This window comes from Sphaeramia orbicularis, chromosome 4, assembly GCF_902148855.1.
Source record: "Sphaeramia orbicularis chromosome 4, fSphaOr1.1, whole genome shotgun sequence".
NCBI lineage: Eukaryota > Metazoa > Chordata > Actinopteri > Kurtiformes > Apogonidae > Sphaeramia > Sphaeramia orbicularis.
Window position 1 is genome coordinate 13,550,792 of NC_043960.1, and position 24,498 is coordinate 13,575,289.

General features: G+C 38.1%; 1 pseudogene; it reads left to right on the top strand.

Moving 5' to 3' along the window:
- The first annotated feature begins 411 nt into the window (after positions 1–411).
- On the top strand, positions 412–24,415 carry LOC115418423 (phosphatidylinositol 4,5-bisphosphate 3-kinase catalytic subunit alpha isoform-like; annotated as a pseudogene).
- The last annotated feature ends 83 nt before the right edge of the window (positions 24,416–24,498 follow it).

Here is a 24,498-nt window from a genome sequence, read left to right on the forward strand (position 1 = left end):
TACTACTAGTACTGCGTAAATATAAATGTAGCTGATCTGCCAATAAGCTGCGGTTAAATGTAGTGATGTGCTGGTTGAATATGTGTTTGGTTTACTACAGTGTGTCTGTGTTTGTGTCGGAGGAAGGGAGGAGGGCCCAGACAGACAGACAGACAGACAGCGTGGCTGCTTTGTCGCATCAGACAGCTTGTCCAGTCGACATGAAGCTCAGCTGCTCAGAACATCCTCAGGTTGAGCCCCTTCGACTGGACATGCGGCTCTGTCTTCATTTTGCGTAAGGGAACAGTATATAACCATACGGCCAACAGGGATTTACTGTGGACGTGGAGTAACGGCTTCTGTTACGGATAGCTGGCACTGAGGCTGACAGACGACAGATAACATCCTGCTTCGGCCGGCGCCGGTAGCCACCAAACCGGCCGCTGGGAACGGAGGGGTTGGCTAGCTGGAGAGGCTAGCTAACTGGGATTAGCCGAGGAGGAGAGGAGAGGACCATCACCCTTAAACATTTGGCTGTGTCGACGCACACTATGAAAGGTTAGCTGTTATTTTACATCCCCACACCAATAGCTTGTCTTGAATGTTGTTAATATTATTTTCATCTGTATCAATAAGGGATGACAGACAGGCTCACCCTTAGCCGTTAGCTAGTGTACAAGACAGCTAGCTAGCGTGAACCAATTTATAAATGGTGTAAGGAGATGTCTGTGATGACACAGAATATAAATGATTGTTGAGTAATTGCCTAAGCTGTATCATTATTCTTTTTCAGTGTCTTTAATGCGGCCATTGAGTATTTTATAGCTGTCATCTCTGAGCTGTCATTCCCAACCGCCTATACTTAGCTAGCCTGTTGTTATTAGCCAGTGTGATTCACTCGAACTGCAACAGATGCAGACTGTGTGTTGTTGTTGTTTTAATTCCTTTCCTCCCAACACATATTTCAGTGACAGCGTGAAGATGGATTGAAACATGAAGGGTGGAACTGTCCCATCATCAAAATAGGAGGGCTGCTCTCTTAGGTATGCTTCACAAATCTCTCTCCTACCATCTGATTCACACGTCCTCTGTGACTGTTTAGCCAAACATGTTACCAACATTGTTATCGTCTTTCTTCTTGGAGATAGTTGAAATTGCTGTGGTTGTTTAATGGAGAAAATGAAACTGAAATCGATCAAAGGATTTTATTTCAACCACACTGTTGTGTAATGTGGTACAACTGGTAAAACCTTCTGTTAACCACATATGTATTATGCGTTGTGTACTATGAGTGTATGTGTTGTGCAGATCCAGCATATGTATGATCTTGGGATCTGCATTGCTGGCCTTTGCAGCCATTTGTGTTCCAGTATTCAAAGTGAGCTTGTGCCTAAGCCAATGTTTCCCCACTCCCCACATCCTGTGTTGTGAGGAAGCTTCCTCTTTTGTCCTAAAGTGTGTATCTGCATCCTGATCAGGGTCACTGATCGCAGAAGTGCTCAATGGGTGGTTTGTTCTAACTCAGGCTTTAGTACTTTAGGTTGTTTTTGTACAAATTCAACCTGTTTTTCTTTGTGATGAAAGCTCCCTGTTCTTCCTCATTACCTTTGCAGTTCCTCAAATTTTGAAAATGAAATCTTAGACTATGTTTTAATCACCGGGTTAAACAGCCAATTATTGTCCATTATTTCACATGAGTTGCAATGCTCTCTTAAAATTTTTGATACTCCTTGTGCGTCATGCTGCCACTTTTCCTGGTCTGGGACAATAGGGAAGATAAAGGTGCACAGTTATTTTTCTGTTTCTCAGCTGCTGCTGCTGCTGCTGCTGCTGCTGCTGCTGCTGCTGCTTCTGCTTCTGCTTCTGCTGCTTCCTCCTCCTCGCTGGATACCTAACTACTTCTAGCCCTATAGTAATTGTCACTTACTAAACGTAATAAGCTTAACAGGCATGGCTGATGACAAGATCCAATATTCGGCCACTTTGCCTCTGTCTGTAGTCCACACACGGTAGTTTGCGCGTCATGACTGACACTAACATAGAAAAAAAGACAGAATAGTATTGGGTTTGACCTATTCATAATTTCTTCAGTTCAGTGGGATAACTGAAATTTATTAGATTTTACAGTCATCTTAATTGCATTTCAGGGAATTTTTGTGATGGTGTAGGCCTATGTTATATTCATAACAATTTATGTCAGAATTTTTCATTTTTGCTGCAAGTAAGTGACATCAGTAACAGCCCTGGAAAAAATAAATTATTCAATCCTTGCAATATGGTTTTAGTGTAAGTTTCAGCAGGGTTTTCACAGATTGTACTCAGGAGTGTCTAAGCTGGCTGAGTCAAACCTGTAAACATGTAGCTTTGTTGTGTTTATTTTCCTGGCCCTGTTGTAGGAAAGATGACTTTCCAGTTCCTAATCTCAGCTAAAAGGCTTTAACATTTGCACTTGTTGTTTGGCATTTGGGCAAACAGATATAACTGTGTGCTTTTATCATAGATGCGGAAAGAATGAAGATATTTGCATAGTCTGGAAGAGATTAGTTATCAACTAAAGTTATCTAAAGGCCAGAAATGAGATTTAAACATATCACGATCCTAGTATTATTGGCCTTCTAGTTAATAAATTGAGGGATTGGTACATCATTGTTTTCCACCTTAACTGATCAGAGACACTTCAAACAGTACTGTTTGGAACCCAGGTTTTTATTGAGTTTGTGAATGTTGGTATTTCAGTTGAGAGTTTGTATATGGTGCAGTGCGAGTTTCATACAATAAGATATTACATTTGATCGTAATTATTTTAATATTAGGCTAATTAATAATATTCCAGTTATGTCCTTCAGACAGATAATAGAAACTAATCTAAACAAAATTGAATCCACAATTGAACCATTTATGTCTTTATGATGTTCTACAAAGCACAATAAAAGTCACCAATGATGGATATTGAATTCATGATGAGCACTAAAATGATTATTATTATTATTTTCTCATAATCTTATTTTTAGTTACAAGACCTGTTTATTGTTGTAAACTGGCTTATGTTGAAAATGATGCATTGTGTTGTAATTTTGCCACAAAAACACACATTTACCATGATGTGTCACAATGAGCAGTTGAGTCACTGTTGTTTTTGTGTTGATTGCTGGACCTGAGCAGTCTGTTGAAAATAGTTGTGTCACTGTGGTCCCCAAGGACCCTCCTATTTCCAGCACTCAGTGACAGAAGGTTGAATGAGCTAATCATGAATGTGTTGCAGCAAGCGAGCGCTGTGCCTTGGTTACTTTTACTTAGTGGGAAATTGTACTCCCAAGAGAAATGATATCTCTTATAATGAGTGGAAGTTTCGGAAAAAAAGACATACACATGCTGTTTGGTGTGACTAAAAATAGCCATGTAAGAATTTAATTGGATTTCAAATGGATCGTAGAACTAAAATTTCATTCATTGTGAAAGTGGCTGAAGAGATGAATGAGAGGGGACTTTGGGCACAGGGTGTTGGGTCATGTGACTAATTTGGAGTGGGAAAGCTTTGGATGGGAATGAGCTTAAAAAGGGGTCAAAATAGCTTATACAGACCTTCCATTAAACACATTTTATCCTTCATCTGTCAATGCAATGGAGCCTTTCTTTCTCTTACATGTTCAAAGGGTAGGGAGATTGCTCAGCACCAGTGATGCAAGCACTAGAAAAATGATATGATTTGACCTCAACTGGAAATTGGGGCCAATAATAAGTTCAGTAGGACAATAAGATTGTGGTACCATGGAGACATTATTTCCTGAGTGGATTAAATGTATTTTTCCTACCATCTCTGTATGAAATGTTAGAGTGGCGTAGAAAATACAAATGAAAAAGTATGAATGTTTTGTCGAGTCAGTTTCAGCTTTATCTTAGGGTTCTTTAAAAACATTACAAGACTTTCTGCACCCCGTCACTTATGCACATTCTAATAAAGTTATTGCTTTCCTTTTAGTTTTAAGTACATGGGTGAAATGTAAACCATCTCCATGTTGCTTTGAACCCCCCCTCAACAGTACAGGTAGAAATGCCGTTCAGCCAGGTTGGTAACTGCACATGCACAGACATGCATTTACTTTTTTGAGGACAGGCATCATGTAAAGATTTTTTTTTACCTGAAGACATACATACACTATTAAGTAATTAAAGTAAATTTGGTGATACCAGCTACTAATTATTTAAACTCTGATACAAACTCTATTTCAATTATAGTCTGGGCAATCGCGATAATATGGCTCTAGATAATTATCATGATAATTTCAAATCCATATTTCTTTTACTTGAAGGCTGGTTTTTTGCACGTGTGTGGAAGTTGAAGAAATCGGATTGTTAACTGTGCCTGTGAATTCTTGTTCTTCTTTTTTTCAACTTTTATTTATTTAGTGACAAACAGACCACAAAAAAAAAGTTCATAAGACATGGGACATTAGGCAAAACAAGATGGGTGCAAACAGAGGGCTATTTACAGGTGTGTTTGTGAGTGTGCGTGTACATGTGTGTGTGTGGTGTGTGTGTGTGTGTGTGTGTGCCTGTGAATTATTCTTAACATCAGAACATGGACATTTGCCTAACAGCAGAACATTTCACACAACTGACATAGAACAATCAGCCGATATATCTTCTTCCTCTTTGTGGTTTAATCAGACGAGTCATTCTAATGGCACTGGACATCCATGTTATGGACCAGGCTTTCACGTGTTTCGAAACATTGCAGTTACATCAAGCATTTGTTATTGATATTGAGGAAAACTGTGTTGCATACATTGTCATTATTGTTTTATTGCCGATCTGTTTTTGCCAAATAGTTCATATTGTTGCAGTCGGCAGAAACCTCCTAAGTCCATTCCTTGGTCTTTTTTTTTTTTTTTTTTTTGTAAATGATTCTCTTGGTAGGTCTTCACATTGGCCTGTGAAGACTGTGAATACTTAACCAATGAAAACTAAGTGTCGAAAACGGCTTGTGACTATATCTCTTAACTCCATTCATTTCATTAGATATACATTGTTTTTTCCAGTTTCCTGAAAAATAACCATATTGGACATAAGAGGTTTCTGCCCGACAGCAACGATATACATGATTACGCATGCACATTAAAGAAGTTTCCTGCTTCATCAGTATCTTAGTCTGTATTGTATTAAAATAACACACAATGCAGCTACTACCCAGCATACAGCACATAATAGGCTACGTTGTTAAGCATCATAAGCACTATGTGATTATATTATTATTTTTTTAATTAGAAACCTACTCATGTTGTTAAAATATTACCACTAATATTGTTTGAACAGAAACAATGTAGAATGTCGTGGCACAACTTCATCTAATTCCATTGTTCAAAGAGAAGGAAAAACAAGGATCTCGGGTCAAGAACTCCAACAGAACTTGTAGGATAGGACAACTTTAAAAAGACATAGACCAGCTGAACAGGTCGTACATGGCTCTTTTTTGTTATGATAATCAGAACTTGACTGAAAGTGTTGTTACCTTCCAGGTTGTGCTCTGCAGCTAATCTGTGAGTGAGCTGGGAGATAGAAAGGAAGATGCCTCCCAGGCCGTCCTCAGGGGAGCTATGGGGCATCCACCTGATGCCCCCCAGGTATAACATGTTAAATTCTCTTTTGAATAAAATTGACTTAATTTTGGTAGTTAAATGTAATTTTTCATGAGTTACATCACCTTTTTGCATATTTTTTAATCATACATACTCATAGATTAATACGTCTTTAAAAAGACAAAGACAAATGTTTCAGAAGCTCTTTGTATAACATGTTAAGCTACATTAATTAAAGTTCTATCTCTGCTTTGAGTATTATTTAGTATTTTTGCATACGATACATCTAACAAAATTACAGTTCTAAGCATTAACCAAATGTAATATATCTTCATTTAAGCGATAATAACTGTAAAACTACAAAAATTTAGGTATGTAAAAACTAACTTTAAATGGAGTTTACATAATAAGGTTTTACTTATAGGTATCTTTATTTGTCAGTGTATTTTTTAGCTACGGGAATGCATTACACACAGTGAAAGACCCTCTGCATTTAACCCATCACCAGCTGAACATGCGGGAACACCACACACTGCAAACTAGGAGGTGTGGGCTGCCATGTCAGACAGACCCTTAGGTCTCAGGATCCCTCCAACCTTCTAGGCCATTGCTCCTTGGTTAGTTTTGTCTTTACTGTTGTGTAATGAGTGAGTGTCCTTGCAGGATCCTGGTGGACTGTCTGCTTCCCAATGGCATGATCCTGACTCTGGAGTGTCTCCGTGAAGCCACACTAATCACCATCAAACATGAGCTGTTCAAGGAAGCCAGGAAATATCCTCTCCATCATCTCCTACAGGAGGAGACATCCTACATCTTTGTCAGTGTTACACAGGTACGAACTGTCCCTTTGAATTTCTAGTTTGCAGGTTGTCCAAATCATTGAGTCAAAAAATAATTCAGGAGATCTTTTACTGCACTTGTTGTGAGTACAAGATTTCCACATCATTGCTGCCTTTGAACACGGTTGAACACATCTGAGATTTTACTGCTATGGGCTGAAAAAAGCACCAAACTTTTCCATAACATTAATTCAGTGCCTCTGGAGAGACGAAAGAATAAGTAGAATATTATAAAGTCAGCAACTGTTTTTTTTCCCTGCCTGCAGGAAGCAGAGCCGAGAGGAGTTTTATGATGAGACCCGGAGGCTGTGTGACCTGCGACTCTTCCAGCCCTTCCTTAAAGTCAATTGAACCAGTTGGCAACAGAGAGGAAAATATCCTCAACAGAGAATTGGTGAGAGGTTATGTCTTGATTTACATTAGTGGTGCAGATTTTGTTGACTGAGAAAAATCTGTAGAAGGAAGAAAATGTATACAACTGACTGTAAAGGTGAAATCCTGACTTATTACTGCCTTTTTCAAATCAGTTACTGGAGTAGATCCAATAAGATTATGCATTGCAAATATTCGATATAAACTCAGTATAATATTAAGTATAATATTAATATCAGTATAATATTAATATACTCGGACAGCATCTTACGAAAACATCTTATTTCTTTACTTTTTAAAATTTTTTAATTTATTTAATGTGTAACGTTTACCAAATGTCTAAATTGTAGTGCATGTGAGTTTATAAATAATTTACTAGCTGGTTAATTGTACTAAGTTTTCTTGACAATTTTTTATATTATTGCTGTAATGCAATAATTTGTAGCGCTGTGTACATAAATTCAAAATGAACAACAAACTCTCGCCATTTTTTGATAGCATTGTTCTCCTGTGGTCAAGCTGTGTTTTTATCATGGCTGTAACTTCTCTGAATTTTGTTAAGAGTTGATGAAAAAAACTTAGTGACAGTATTTGCATTTCAGTAGACATAACTACATGAGACATACTAGGTTATGTTTTCCAAGGATCATACAGGACTAATTTCAGTCCTATCTTAATTGAATGATTGAGCCAAACCTTCTCTCTTTTTGTGTTTTTTAGGTTTTGCCATTGGTATGCCAGTGTGTGAATTTGACCTGGTGAAGGATCCGAGGTTCAAGACTTTAGGAGAAACATCCTGAATGTTTGTAAAGACTCTGTGAGTTGAGAGATGCCAGCGGTCCCACAGTAGAGCATTGTATGTTTACCCACCCAATGTAGAATCGACACAAGAATTACCCAAACACATCTACAGCAAACTAGATAAAGGTAGGCAACAGTCTGAGAAAACACAGTGAAAACAGGGTTTGTAGGTGTGCTTGAAATCTTTGAAAGTGCTTGAATTTCAATGTTGTGTTTTCAAGGTCTGAAAAGTACTTGAAAATGCTTGCAATTATAATTCTGTGATGTGATTTATTTATTTATTTTTAATATTAACTCTGCCAGGTTAGATGTCATGCCAAAGCTACTTACAGAGAGGTGATACATTTTGGAAATAAAACTTTATGTCAAAAAAGAAAATTATCGGGTGCTCCCCAGGTAAATTTTTCTCTTAATCTTTGTCTCGGTGCAAGTGTGCCCGAAGAACGCCAAGTGGCTTCCCTCTTTCTGGATAAACTTTGTGTTCTCCTTTAATTCTAAACTTTTTGCTATTATGAAACATAATTTTAGATGTTTGTAGCATAATACAATGTAAGTCATTGTTATAAAAAGTGAAAAATAATCATGATTCAATCAATTAATCAGTCAATTTTATTTATATAGCGCCAAATTGTAACAAAAGTACCTCATGGCACTTTTCATATCGAGTTGATCGAAACCAGACTCTAAGCCAATTTACAGAACCCAACAGAATCCTTTATATGATTATGTATTTCTGTAGATATGTGTTTATGTCAGTGATAAGGTGCTGTGCTGGAAAAGTTTAAAAACGACCCTTAGAAGTGCTTGAAAAGTGCTTAAATTTGACCTTGAAAATGTGTACAAACACTGGAAAAGAAAAACTAGATGCTTTGATATTGTAGGTAATAGAAATGTCTTTTTTAGGTTTATTTGTTTGTCTAATCCAGTTTATGTCAATTCACTGGGAAATCACAAATAAAGCACTCAGAGACAACAGAAGGTCAACCAGCAGCTGTAAACATTTGGGCTGCCGTCAATACTGCATTAACATTAGTCACCCAGCCTTTAAAACGGATAGGTACTACAACAGTGATTCAGGCAATCAATGAATTGATTGATGTGCTACTAGTGTGAAGCTTTTGTCTGGAAACAATACCTAGAAAATAAACAGCGTGCTCAATAAGAACAGACCTTTCAATAATTAAAGTTATTGTTTCTGAGATGCTTCTGGGCAGAATTTGATTTATTGATTGTTTTTCTCCACCTCCTTATTTGTATGCTCTTCTGTGTCTGGTTTTGTAGGTCAGATCATTGTTGTGATATGGGTGATTGTCTCTCCAAACAATGAATAAACAGAAATATACATGAAGATCAACCATGATTGTGTACCTGAACAGGTGAGGTGAAAATGTACAGTGACTAAAACCTTACTGTGTATCATGTTAATTGTAGATCATTATAGATCTATGCACTGCAATAACACTGTCCACTTAAATGCAGGCACACACAGAGCTAGTAATGGGATGAACTGCTTTATGACCTCTAATGTAGACTGTCTTAATGCATTTCTTCCAATAGGTGATTGCAGAGGCCATTCGCAAGACGACACGCAGCATGCTGCTGTCTCCAGAGCAGCTAAAAATGTGTGTTCAAGAATATCAGGGTAAATACATCCTCAAAGTTTGTGGCTGTGATGAGTACCTGCTGGAAAAGTACCCCATCAGCCAGTATAAGGTAGAAACATACATGAAAATATGTATAAACAGGAATTGCAGTGGAAATTACAGACTGAATGGCTCTAGAGATATGAAATGCCATTTTTATATGTAGGTTTTTTCGACTGATTCTGTCTTGATTCATGATTGAGCATTAAAGTGCATATGCAAAAAAACAGTGGTTAACGCTTATCAAGTACAGTTGTAGATCATCTTCACTCCCCAATCTGTGGGTGGACAAGTGAAATGACAAACCTGTTCCATCTTTCCAGGATGACTTGGTTTGGTGCCTCTTTTTGACACAAAAAGTGGCTTTTCCTGTCATCTTTTTACTCTTAAAGTGAAAGCTGATTGATTAAATCTTCCTGGAGGAAACTCTTTACGTTACAACAAAGTGAATCACTCTTCTGAAATAAATTGAAATCCCCAAAAAATACACACTTCTGAAGTTTCAGAACCACTGTAAATGCTGAGGAGAGACATGAGTGTGTTTTATGGTGGAAATTCTCTGTAATGAATGCTCAAAAATGAAAAATTGGACAGAAATTTCCAAAAGCATTTTCAGTTTTGGAACAAGTCAAAAAATCCTTCATGTCCAAAAAAGAGGTTTTCAGAGGTATCATTTTGAAAGTGAAATATGTGTCATTTTGTGTTTTGTTTGTGCACATTTGTACATTAGTTTGTAGATATGTCATGCTAGTTGAGGACATTGTTTAGCTGCCTAGCTTATTTACTCATTAGAAGTGATCTTTAATGACAATAATGCAATAATAATATAATAATGATAATAATAGTAATAATGGTAAATGCAAGTAAATAATGTTTTTGTAATCTATTGTATTTCTAGAGTCTTTTGCAATGCCTTTATCATACATGCTCATTTTTGGAAGACACGGTAATATAGTTTTTAGCTTACCGGCTGACAGGCCGTAAGCTATTGTCGTCATGCGGCGTCCAGGGGTGGCGTCTGTCGTCCATAACAAAAATTTCAATCTTCGTCTTCTCTGAAACTACAATTCCGATTGACTTCAAACTTGGCATACAGCTTCTTTATGATGATGTCAACACAAGTTAGTGAAATTATTTGGATCCGTATCTGATTCTGGATTTGGTGCGACTTTGAAAAATTTCCCCATTATAAGAGATAGGTAGTGGATCCATGCAATAACTCAGTAAATATAGATGATATCAAGTGTAAATTTCTACAGTCCAGCCCTGATGGGGAGATGACCAAAACATAATGGCCACATGCTGATCAGGATCTTCTTCTGGATTTGGGAACTTATGGAAAATTTAACATGGGCTCTAATGGGGAAAAACTTTCAATCGTCTTCTTTTCCGAAACTCCAGTTCTGATTGACTTCAGACTTGGCATACAGCTTCTTTATAATCATGCCAACACAAGGTATTGAAATTTTTTCGATCCGGATCTGATTCTGGATTTGGTGCGACTTTGAAAAATGTTCCCATTATAAGAGATAGGAAGTGGATTGATACTATAAATCAGTAAGTATCAATGATATCAAGTTGGAATTTGAATTTTTACAGATCTGCTTGGAATATGACCAAAACATGGGCTATTTCTGCAATTAATAAATACACATAACTGGATGATAAGAAATGGCATCTGGATACATTTCTCAAAGCTTTTAATTTGGCCGGTAAGCTACAGGGCCATTGGTATTTTTAAAATATATTATTATGTTTATGCTGAACCCTTCTTCTAAAGCACAGGAACCATTCTCTTATATGCCATTTGAGTTCATAGTGAGAGTCTGGAGAACTCCCCATGTGCCAAATTAGAATGGGAGTTTCTTACAACGTCACTGTTTCCCTAAAGTCACTTGGCAGCTGCAGGAAAATGACCAACTGAGATCATTTGGTTACACTTACGCACAGTGTAACTCTAGCAGGTCTGTGTAGACTTTCGTTCTAACCAACCTCCTCTGTGTCATTCTTTGTGTGTCTCTACCTTCAGTATATCCGCAGTTGCATCATGCTGGGCAGGATGCCTAACCTGATGTTAATGGCTAAGGACAGCCTGTACACCCAGTTGCCTACAGATAACTTTGTCATGCCGTCATACTCCCGCCGCATCTCCACAGCAACATCCTATATGAATGGAGAGGCAGCTGCCAAGTCGCTGTGGACCATCAACGGGACTCTGCGAATACGAATCCTCTGTGCCACCTATGTTAATGTCAACATAAGGGACATAGACAAGGTGGGGGTCCCGTGCCTATAGAAATATACCAGTGTCTGAGTTGATTCATCACATTAATATAGGTCCGTTGTTCTACAGCTGCATGTGTGGACAGTGTCCAGAGTCAGAGTTTAAAAAAAAAGTGCTATTTATTGTAATTTTACACATTCATTAACAAAACTGTGATTTCATATAATCTGCATATTAAATGTAGGTTAAAGACATGGAAATATAGTTCATAATAGCTTTCTAACTATTTGAAAAGTATTGAAGTATTGTCATTTAAAGGTTGGACCTTGGTGTGGAATATTTTGTTGCATCTAGTGGTGAAATTGCAGGTTAGCATTCACTGATTACAGTTCTTTCTTATTGGCTTCCATTGGCTGCAAAAATGCACAAAAATTCTTATTATAAAATTCTGTTTCTTTTACTATTTCACAAGTCATCGTTTCTGTAAGTTTCATCTTTTCATGTCCAATTCAGTGGGCACAAGCTAATAGGGGAATCTCAGTTAAAGTTTCATGTGTAAGCAAAGTGTTCTGCTCAGGAATAATATATCTATAGCAAACCTAAAATGACTAGCAAAATTGAAACTGATATATTTTTTTAAGAAACGGCCTCTGGTTCATCCCATTTCAGAATAGGATGACTAAGGGCCAAACAATGCTGAACTGTTCCTTGTGTTATTGCTGTGTGAGACTCTTCTCATGAGAGATTGTTTGACATTGGCAGAGCCAGGGAGATGTCAGTCAAAACATCATCTGCCACACTTCTTGAGAATGGTCTAAACTGCAGAACTGACCATTTTTCAATTAGTTTTCTAATTTTTTTTTAATACATATTTTCAGTCAGGTTTGTGTGGACACTTTTTGATACTCAATGAGATACTCAACCTTACCTTAATATGCATTTTTACTGTTTTAACCAAATTTTCCAGAGCCTCTAAGATTCCTTTGGAACTGTTTTGGAGGACTGTGTTTTCCTAACTGTGCACACTGTCCCATCACCCAACTCTTTCACTTCCTGTGGAAACAAACAGTCCTTGTCCAAGTTTCATGTGAACAGAATCCTTTATTCAGGGAAAATGGTTTTGTAAGCTCATGTTGGTGTGCTGTCATGAATAATTTCTTTAAATGCAACAACTCTTGACAGAACTGCCACACTGCATGCAATTTGAGAGTACAGACTGTTTACCTTCAGGGCTTTAAAGGTTGACAAATCGTGCACTGCAGGCCAGTCTTTCATTTGCTGGGAAAATCTATCATAATTTTTCATTATTGCTGTCATTTCATTCTATAGTCTTAGTTATATTTTGCTTTTATTTGCTCATAGATTTACGTGAGGACTGGCATTTACCATGGAGGAGAACAGATGTGTGACAATGTCAACACACAAAGAGTACCCTGTTCTAATCCCAGGTACAGTAGCCTTTGGTTCACTTTGGTTCTTTAATTACCTCTTAATTTATTTTCCTACTACTTCTTCATTTCACTTTCACTCTATTTAGCCAAAATAGTTCTTCAGACAGTATACACTGCTAATTTACTTAAAGCAGGCCAAGACAGGAGGGTAAGTTAACAGTTTAGCACTGGCTAGTAACACTAAACTGCTATATTGCATTACTGTTAAACCTTACCCCTCGTGCTGTCTTGTACATCAGGATAGGCAAAAGGTGTAGAGTTTTGATAAAACCTGGTTAAGTCCATCATATTGAAATAAGTGTTCCTCTAAAACATTTTTACTTTAGCTCATTTTAATTGTCTGGAATAAATTGTGTTTAAAAGTATAGCCTTAACTGTGTGTAATAACTGTGTAAAGTTTTTGGGGATTCGGTTTCCTAGGAATTGAGAACAGTTTGTCAGGTGTCAGAGAATTAAGTTACTCTGGTCTGTTGGATTTCACTTTTGGTGACGGTAACTTCACTTCTCAATGTTGTTTTTCATGCACTTGTTCTGGTTCATAAATGTTTTTTTCTTTCTTCCTTCCACTACAGGTGGAATGAGTGGCTCACCTATGACATGTACATCCCAGACATCCCTCGCGCTGCCAGACTCTGTCTGTCTATCTGCTCTGTCAAGGGTAGGAAGGGAGCCAAGGAGGTACGACAAAAGAACTGCTGAGAGCCAGTTACATTTATGGATGAATTCTAAATATGGTATATTTGTTATTTTGAAGAAAAAAGAGAAAATTGAATACATGTTCACTCTTTAATATCACTCTCCCTACACAGTATTGTACTAGATTTTCATAATTTCCCAATTTGATTAACTATGGAAAAATGTAAAAGTATGGCAAGCAAGCTATCGAAAACATAAAATTCAGAGTGAGTAAAAATAAATGGATCATGCAAGCAGATTGTTTTTCTTGACATTTGGAGCCAACGTAGCCTGAGCAGTTATTACTCTTGGCGAGAGCTCTGGCCATATTGAAACTGATGATGTCAAAAACATGGCAAGAAATATGACATGTGACTGAAATGGCACTCCTACACAGAGCTGCCTCTATGCCTGAAATGTCATCCACTGTTTCCTGTTAATTAGTTTGAGCTACAGTACATAACGACAGTTTTCCTGGAATTATTACAATAGCATACATATCATAATGTAACATTCATTTATTACCGTTCATTTATATATGCGATAGCTATTTTACTCCAGGGTCAAATATGAATAAATGAATCGACCAAGAAGTCAGAAAATTTGTGTGGGGAAAAATGATGTTTTGAAATGTGAAGGAGCTCTGATCACTGTCTGATTATCCAACTCAACTTCTTTCTATAATGTGCTTATACAGAGTGGCTGTTCATGCCTGCCACTATGTGGGAAGTTTCAGTTGGCTACATTACATGACATCTGCATATCTATATCCTTATTTTAACGCGGTCATGCCAAACCAATTCAGTGTGCCGTGCTTGCACGTGTGTTTGCTATTGCCAGTATTGAACTACTGACACTACTCAAGTGTGTCAGTTTGTCTGGGTATATGTGTCCAAGGTGAATGGGAGCTGTGGTATCATCTTTGGTTCTGTTTAATTACTAATCAGATACGGGCACAGTGGTGGCAGAAAACATCAACAGAAACACTATCAGCAGTAGGGACTTTTCCATTCATGATCCACAACAAAATAATACAATGACCTATTGTGTAAAGGGTTTTTTTTGACAGCGTAATTAATGAACATTTTCAACAGAAGTTCAGACAGTAAAGATACTATTGCTGTTTGAAATACAAAGGGGCATTTAATCAAACAGTAACATGCTGATGATCACAGAGTTGCTAAAAAAGATGTCTCCATGCCTTTAAGTAAGTCTTTAGTGACTGTGATGTGTAAAACTGTCGGACGGTGTCTGTGTTTGAGGTCTGATACTTGTAACAAACACCCACACTGATTGATTTTTCTTCTATCTCTGTGGTGGAAAAGCTGTAAGAGAAAGATATGTGTGTGGGTGAAGTGTATCAATGAATGCCAGACATGGATATTGTAACAGACACCTGGGGTGAGTCCCGTCCCCTGCTGTGCCTTGCGAGGTTGAGGTCAGGTTAGCGGATGCTCTTTCATGCCCCACCTGAATTAAAGATAAACACCTCTCTGCACCAGCCTTTTGTTCCAGTGCTTACTATAAATAGGTGCATTTTGACTAGCTGTCTGCATGTAACTCTATCTATGTCACCATGTTGCCCTTTCACACCTGGTTTCATTGCTACTCTTTAGTGAAAACTCATCCTGAATATCAAGATGTTATCTCAACCATTTCCCTAGGCTTTTGGGAGACTCACAGGGTTGCACTGTTATGAGTAATGCAGTTAAAAAAATTGCACAGTAATATTAAAAATTGATTGAACTTTTACACAGTTACATTAACTTTGATGACACTTTCAAGTATCTTTTTGGGAAAGATCTGAATAGTTCACACTGATAAATTGAGATATGCCATACCATGTGCCTTAAAGAAAAGGAAAAAACATAATATTCAATTTGTACTCATGTTTGATGAGAGTCATAAAACATGCACCTGGATTTTGAATTGTGAGTGTTGAAACTTTCAGAAACTCTAAAAATCATGTGTTGTGTGTGTCTTAATTTCCATGACATCCTACGTTGAAACTAAATCAAGTGGGATTCTTTTTGTTTCTGACTCTGAACAGGAGCACTGTCCACTAGCATGGGGTAATATCAATTTGTTTGACTACACTCACACTCTGGTGGCCAACAAGATGGCACTGAACCTTTGGCCTGTCCCTCATGGCCTTGAAGATCTCCTCAATCCCATAGGAGTCACTGGATCTAACCCCAATAAGGTTTTTATCCTTTCTAGTTATTGTAACACTGTTTGTTGTTTGTGTGGGTGAAACGGATTCATACAGTGTGATTGTATTCAATGTATTTTTGTTGCACAGGAAACCCCATGTTTGGAGCTGGAGTTTGACCACTTCAGTAGCCCAGTCAAATACCCAGACATGAATGCTGTGGAGGATCATGCAAATTGGACCATCTCAAGGGAACTGGGGTTCAACTACAACCTCTCTGGACAGGTGATAACCATGTTACCCAGGCACTCACCAATGCACCAAAGCCATTATTTATGCATTTTAAAACAGCATTTATTTTTGCTTGAGCATACACCCCTTGGTTGTCTTTTTAGGTCTATAGATCCCATTTCTACCCAGCCCCACAATGAGCTCTAATTAGTTGGTTCCACCTACTGTACTTCTCTGATGTCGCGCATATTATGTTTATTTCCGGTCAGTCGTTTCATAAAATTTGTGGTGTGCGTTATCTTTCGTTAGTTAAATACTATAGTTACTGTGATTAATTTACACCATTCATCATCACTGACAATGTTTCACAACTAATTTGATTCCAATGATTTATAAGCCTCAGTAGTGCCAATCTAAGTCACTGTGTTCTATTATTTATAGGGGTGTCAGTGATGCCCTGTCTTATCAGATTTCTAGATGATGCATGGCATGAGAACCATGGACTCTGATGTGATAATATGACATGTGGTTAGAGTTTCAGCAGCAAATGAGAGGATGTGAACAGTGTGAGATGATGTGTTAAGTTATTCATGATGTGTTACAAATGCGAGGAGTGCCCAACTCATCTTGTGTTGTGATAATGTCATCTGACTTGTTCATGACCAGAAATGTGTTTGATCTTGTCTTGAGTAATTTATATAGTTACATTAAACCACTTCACAGGCTGAAATCCACAGCCAACAGCCACACGTACTGAGAGAATAAGATACCTTAAAAGAGTTTACTGTGGATCACATGACTTTAGTTTAGTTCAGGCTCCTCCTCTTATTGTATGTTAATTTCAATATGAAACAACTCATCTACAAAAGGAATAATATAAGCTGTCATAACTGACATGAATGAAAACAGTGATTTTTAATAATAATTGACAGACAAGATCATGCAATATATCTCTAATTTTTTTCCTGAATGAATCTGTGTGCAAGGACTAGATACAGTATGATTTGTAATGTTTTGGTGTGCCAGCAGTCATGATACTATTAGTAATACAGTAATGTACAGTTTTAATAAGTTTCTTTCTGTGGTTCTGCAGAGTAATCGTGTGGCTAGAGATCATGCCCTGACAGACAGCGACACTGAACAGCTTAGACAGCTGAGCAACAGAGACCCTCTGTCAGAAATTACTGAGCAGGAGAAAGACTTCCTCTGGAGACACAGGTAATTACAAGTGTATTTTATAACACAGCATTTGAAGCACTACTATATATACAGTAATACATCCCGTAACATAAGACTCACTGCTGATGTCATTTGACCTCCAGGTTTTGTCATTTTTACAGACGCCCTATGTACTCTGAACTATATGGCATGTATTGACTCAGACTATATAAAGTGTATTTTCCCATCATCCTGCTCTTTTGAGATGCAAATGTCACCTTGCCACAAATGTAGCAGAAGTTATCTGCCTTGTTTGTAAATCTTGAGTTCTGGGGGGAAATATCACTTGACTGTTCCTCGGAAATGTTAGGCAATGACACTTTCACAAGCCACCAGATGTAATTGTATAATGCGTAGATCTTGCCAAGACACATGTATTTTGCAATAAAAGAACAAGAAATTACAGTTACGTAATAATCAAAGCGAAGATAAATTTGTAAATGCCCATGTGGTACCATTTTCATTGTTCTACTGTACTTCATCTTAACTTTATCAAAATTTGTAGACCAGCATTGACTTCTCACTATGTTCTACCAGGCACTACTGCATGAACATCCCAGAGATTCCCAAGATCCTTCTTGCTGTCAAGTGGAACTCCAGAGATGAAGTAGCACAGGTAGTGCCATGCCACTTTACATCTACTTATTGTATTACAACACATGTCAGTTATCAAAAAAGAAGCCACAGAGTTAAGGAGAGAATCACAAGAGACAAAAAGTGGTATTTGCATTATTATTATTATTATTATTTTTTTTTTTTTAATAAAATTTGTGTCTCTTCAGGAATAATTCTGTTGTTAATATATAATGTTTCAGATCATATTTTGTTTTGTCTCCTAGATGTACTGCTTGTTAAAGGAATGGCCATCCATCCGTCCTGAGCAGGCCATGGAGCTGCTGGACTGTAATTATCCAGACCCCATGGTCAGACACTTTGCGGTTCGCTGTCTTGACAAATACTTGACAGATGACAAACTCTCCCAGTACCTCATCCAGCTCGTACAGGTATGTCTAACTGAGGGAAAACAGACAGGGATAAAGGGGTAGAAATCAATAACTGCCAGTGCTGAAAATGGTGTGGAATGTGGAGAACCACTTTTGAGTGTGAACACCCTTGTCAGTGGTATTTCTGATCTAAAAGAGTCTTTGTCCAGTGTGTTTCTGTGGTGAAAGGCTTGTTATTCTGCAGCGCCTTAGGTTGTGTTGGATTTTCTGCTAACTGAGAGTGTAAAAAATCTGTGAGGTTTTATGGTTAGAGAGATGATCCAGTCTGAATCTACTGTCTTGTAGATTTAGGTTTGTCTTCTCTGGTTCTAGGTTTTAAAATATGAGCAGTACCTTGACAATCCCCTGGCCCGTTTCCTCCTCAAAAAAGCGCTGACCAATCAACGGATCGGTCATTTCTTTTTCTGGCATCTGAAGTAAGTCACCATATGGTACAGGGTGTCTTTTCTATTTATGTGTCTCTATTTTTGGTTAAAAAAAAAAAAAAAAAAAAAACTTATGTGTTCTCCTCATAGGTCAGAAATGCACAATAAAACAGTGAGCCAGAGGTTTGGTCTGCTGCTAGAGGCTTACTGCAGGGCTTGTGGTATGTACCTCAAACATCTGAGCAGGCAAGTGGAGGCCATGGAGAAGCTCATTAACCTCACTGACATCCTCAAACAGGAGAAGAAGGATGAGACACAGAAGGTATGATTATTACTCACTTACCTCCTCATTCAAATCCAGCAGACTTGCTCTCATTGTAGTAAAATCATAAGCCCCTTTTCCACCAACATTCCTGGGAATTTTTATCACCATTTATTTACCTAGGTGAAAGAATACTGGTAATCTGTGTGGTTTGTATTTCCACTGCACCCCAATGTTCCAGGAAATTTAATCAGACTTGGTTGTTTTATGTTTGCAACTCAAAGGCCTGTTCAATTTTTTTTAGCGTAATATGTTCGCCAAGGCTCAGGCTCTTTGAAGCGTATTAGTATGCTCTTTAGTGTATTTGGATGGATTATTGCAATGTAGGAGCAATAAATAGACCTCATCATCCATTCATGTCTGGTAGCTCCTCTTCTTTTGCAAATGGAATAAACAAGTTTGCAGCCGCACACTGGTTTGAACATTGTAGGTGAACATAAGTGTGAAATTCTGCTAGTTTGTTCCACCAATCGGCATTCTTCAGCACACAGCCCACCCCTCAAGAATTTTTGGGAATGTGAGAAGTCCCACCCCCCCGCTAGGAACTTTTTCAGGCAAAGTTTGGGGTTGAGGGGAAAGTTTTTTTACAGGTTAATTTTGGTGGAAGTGCAACCAGGTTTTTCAAAATCCTGGGTAAGGTTCAAGTTCCTGGTAAAGTTCCTGCGGTGAAAAAGGGGCTATAGAAAGTCAGGTAGTTGTATAGAGACTAGTTTGTGCATGTGTGCTTATGTGGTTGTGTGTGTCTGTTGTGGAGGTCCAGATGCGGTTTCTCGTAGACCAGATGAAGAGACCAGATTACATGGATGCCCTGCAGAACTTCACCTCTCCTCTAAACCCTGCACACCAACTGGGAAACCTAAGGTTAGGAACAACTTCAGATGCATATCTTTATGTATGCAGTAGTGTAGGTGGATGCAAGAAAGGGATGGATATTATTAATTAATAATACTTTGGAATTATTTCTCTGCAGGTTAGATGAATGCAGAATCATGTCATCAGCAAAGAGGCCTCTGTGGTTGAACTGGGAGAACCCTGACATAATGTCTGAGCTGCTCTTTCAGAACAACGAGATCATCTTCAAAAATGGAGATGGTAACACAAAAACAGACACACACATGCATAAGAGCTTTGACTCTCATATTGTTTTTTTGTTTGTTTTTTTTTTTTAAGATTTCTGCAGAAACAAGAAACATGCAAAGAGACTTCTGTATGCATTTAAAGAATCTGTGGCAAACCCTCAAATAATAAATCAAAATAAGGTGCAGTGCAAGATTAAAAAATTGTGAATTAGTCTCTGTTCATTTATTTGTGTTCCCCCATTGTCTTAACAGAACAAAAACCTGGATGCTAAAATGGATCAGTTATGACTTCAGAAAACATAGAGACAATTAAAATGAGTAATCTAACCCCCTGAGGACCAGGTGGTGAAGACATGGGAATTCTTTGATTTACTTAGTCCACGCTGCTCATAAATTGTGTTGCTCTGTGTTGTGAAGTATTGGCTTTGCTAGATAGGATTAACATATTGGATTGTTTTGTCTCTCACTCCTACTGCCATATGTGACTGTAAGAGTTTTAAACTGTTTACTTGGGAGAAGAACTTCACTCCCTCTGATTTGTGCTCTCAGATTGTACAAACATTTCCAGTTAATCTGTAAAATTTGGACAGACTGGGTAATGGTGTCCTCTGTTAATGGTAATCTTATTCTTCCATGTGTTTTGCATATTCGTGGACTGTCAGCGCTGTGCTGTGTCATTTGCTGTAACCGTCTGTTGTGTGTCTGTGTTGCAGACTTGCGCCAGGACATGCTGACTCTGCAGATTATTAAAATCATGGAGAACATTTGGCAGAATCAGGGGCTGGATTTACGGTACAGCCTTTTCATTGTCTTTAATTACCTCTTGTATTTCTGTGTCGTTGTTCAGTTCCTCTTCTTTTTGTCTTCTCTAGTTCAGTGTGTGGGGCTGAGAAATCTTGTTTTTTTGTGTGTGTGTTTCCAGGATGCTGCCCTACGGCTGTCTGTCATTAGGAGATTGTGTGGGACTCATTGAGGTGGTTCGCAGCTCCCACACAATCATGCAAATTCAGTGTAAAGGAGGCTTGAAGGGAGCCCTGCAGTTTAATTCAAACACTCTGCATCAGTGGCTCAAGGACAAGAACAAGGGCGAAATGTGAGCAGACATTAGTTTCATAGCATCTCTGCATCATTAGATGGAGTAAAAATACAGCCCATTAGAGAACTGCATCTGTGAGGCCTGAAACATGTCTAGTAGTCAGACAGTGAAAAATCTTTTTCAATATATAAAAAAAAAATCAATGCCCTAATTGCTTGTGTGTCTGTATGTTTGCAGGTATGACATGGCTGTGGATCTCTTTACAAGGTCCTGTGCTGGCTACTGTGTAGCTACGTTTATCCTTGGCATTGGAGACAGGCACAATAGCAACATTATGGTCAAAGATGATGGACAGGTGACTATGGAAACAAATACAGAGCAGTTGATGTTATTGTCTGGGCAACTTTTTAACCCTTTAGGCACCAGAATTTAGTTGTTTTTTTTTTTGACATATTCAATTTTGATATCAAGATTTCACAAAGCTGTCTGTTTTATACAATTATGTTGCTTGTCACAATATTGCAACTTTGGTGCTTAAAGGGTTAATATGACATGGGCACGTAACAGGGATTTCTTCTGTTTTCTGGAGGGACTTTTGTGCATAATTTGGATTCAAAACAAAAAATATGCTGTTAAGAAATAAGTCATACAGGTATGTGTGTAAAGAAGCAAGATGCTAAATTTTTTTTGCTCTTTTCTAGCTGTTTCATATAGATTTTGGTCATTTCCTGGATCATAAGAAGAAGAAATTTGGCTATAAGAGAGAGCGAGTGCCCTTTGTACTGACACAAGACTTCCTCATCGTTATCAGCAAGGGTTCCCAGGAGTGCGCAAAGACCAAAGAGTTTGAGAGGTTCTGTAGCATCTTACAATATTTTCATTTTCTGCCTTTATGTCTCATTAGCATCCATCCAAGCAGCAATGAAAGCCATCCCATATGCACAACAGATGGTCCAGAAGCAAGTGCAATTGGTCAACAGCGTCTGTTTTCTTTCTTAGTTTTCATTTTCCTTCTCGTTCCAGGTTCCAGGAAATGTGCTACAAAGCGTATCTAGCGATACGACAACATGCTAACCTGTTCATCAACCTGTTCTCCATGATGCTGGGCTCTGGCATGCCTGAGCTGCAGTCATTTGATGACATTGCCTACATTAGGAAGACACTGGCCCTGGAGAAAACTGAGCAGGTCCTCTTATCCTCACCTTTTCTATGTTGTAATTTTGTTGTTTTGTATTAGTGACATAATGTGTCAGGGCGTTTTAATGCCTGCATCCATCCCAACTGAGCTCAACAGAATATGCCATCCACATTCAACTCCCATCAACCAGAATGGGCCACAGACCGGCTGCTTTATCCTCAGTTTACACACAGATTGAGGCCGTCTGTTCACATGTCAGTTGTGATGCCAATTCCATGTTCCAGCCTTTTGTTGTAATTGGCAGAGCCTAACTTTTTAGTTTTCTTCTCTGCTCTTTTAATCTGTCACAGATGGTCTATGAATGTTGATAAGGGTGCACTACAGTGGCTCATATTTGGTTTTGTAACACTGCATTATGTTAAAATATTATGTCATATAATAACACAAAAATAGTCAAAATAACACCACTCTAATATTTTGACTACGTTTTAAGTTTTGTTACAGCATGCAACCTCAGATTATAAAACTGCCCCACATGCATGGACTAAAGGCACTAGGCATGATGGGTAATCACTTCATCCACCTCTCTTTTCACCCTCATGCACCATCACTCCGGGACAGGGCTATTCTAGACTCATCTGACTACATGACCTTTTTTACATTAAACACAGTCCAATCTTTATGCTCTCTATCAAACTGATGTTTTTTTTAAGAAATGAGAGGCTACTCAATGCATCAGTTTAGCTTAAAGAACATGTTTCCAGCTAAAACATCTTAATCACTGCAATAATTATCTAATGGAAGGATCTTACTTATAAGTTTAATTAAATCCAGGAGTGAAATTTTTTTGTCCAGGGAGCGTATTTTCTAATGCTCTTATGTTTGAACACTGTCGACTTCCCTGGATTGTATAGATACATTTACCAATCGTTATTACAAAACAGGGAGTTGAACTTCATGATGAAAAGCTAATCTAAAGCAGCGCATCATGCAACAACCAGCAGAAAAGGATGTATTCTTTAGTATTTGTAATACTTTTAATAATTCAGTTAAATTGTACTCCTCAAGCAGTAAGATAGACTAGTATAATAGTTGACTGTTAGTTGTGATAGTTGACTGAATAGCCACATAGAAACAATAACAAGATGAGCTTTGCGTCATATTTATCTGACAAGTACAACTAGCGTCTGGGAGATCATGTTAAAAGTCTATCCGTGCTTTTGTATCTAACAGGATTCAATACAGCAGTGGTCCTGTGTCAAAACTGTGTAAAAAGTTCAACAAAAAGCTTCATTTTATTTCAAGTGCGGCTGTTAGAACTGCCAACCGCACAAGAACCAAATAATAATGATATATTTAAAAATATTAGAAAATTCATTACACATTACATTCAGGCTGTTTATTGTTGTAAAATACAAGAGTCATTACACAAAAGAGTGAGAATATATTATGTTTTGTTACGTTATTATTAAATGTCTCTACTTTTTGACAGTACAAGTTCAGTTTACTGTGCATCAGTTGCATCCATCTGTCTCCCCCTACTACTCCCCCCTTCTCCCCAGTCCCTTACTCTTTTTCTTTTCCCTTACCCTCTCTCTTTAACCCCAACTGGTCAAGGCAGACGGCCATCCTCCAGGAGTCAGGGTCTGCTCGAGGTTTCTGCCTGTTAAAAGGAAGTTTTTCCTCACCGCTGTCACAAAGTGTTTGCTCCTGGAGGATTCTGTTGGGGTTCTGTAAATTGACTTGGGAGTGTGGTTTCAACCAGCTCTATATGTAAAGTGTCATGAGATAACTTTTGTTACGATTTGGCACTATATAAATAAAATTTGATTGATGTGAATTTTTGGATCTTTTACTTCCATCTTGTAATATTTCTGTTGTGTCGTTGTACTCCATTTGCAGGAGGCGTTGGACTACTTTATGAAGCAGATGAACGATGCTCATCATGGAGGATGGACCACCAAGATGGACTGGATATTCCACACAATTAGACAGCATGCACTAAACTGATCTACTGCACATGAACAAATACACCACCCGTCGCACCCTGGAGTCTTTGTTACTCTGTTCAAGTATCAACCAAGCAGCATTAAGACCATTACATCTTCAGTTCTCAGCAAACACCAAGAACTGCCCAGTGATATTTTTGCATTTTCTTCTCCATCTGCTTATTCAAAATGCTCACGTCCTGATGATGTGCCCTTCTTGGCTGACTACAATGCTTCCCTTGTTTTTTTTTTTTTTTTTCTAAATTCTAACAGGAAATAAAACTGTTCAGCCAAGGAAATCTCACCCCCTTACCCAGCCTGTGATCACTACGGAAAAAACTAATGGACAAAACAGTAAAAAGATATGCTGCTTATAGTGCTGCAATGTGGCTCTTAAGGAGAGGA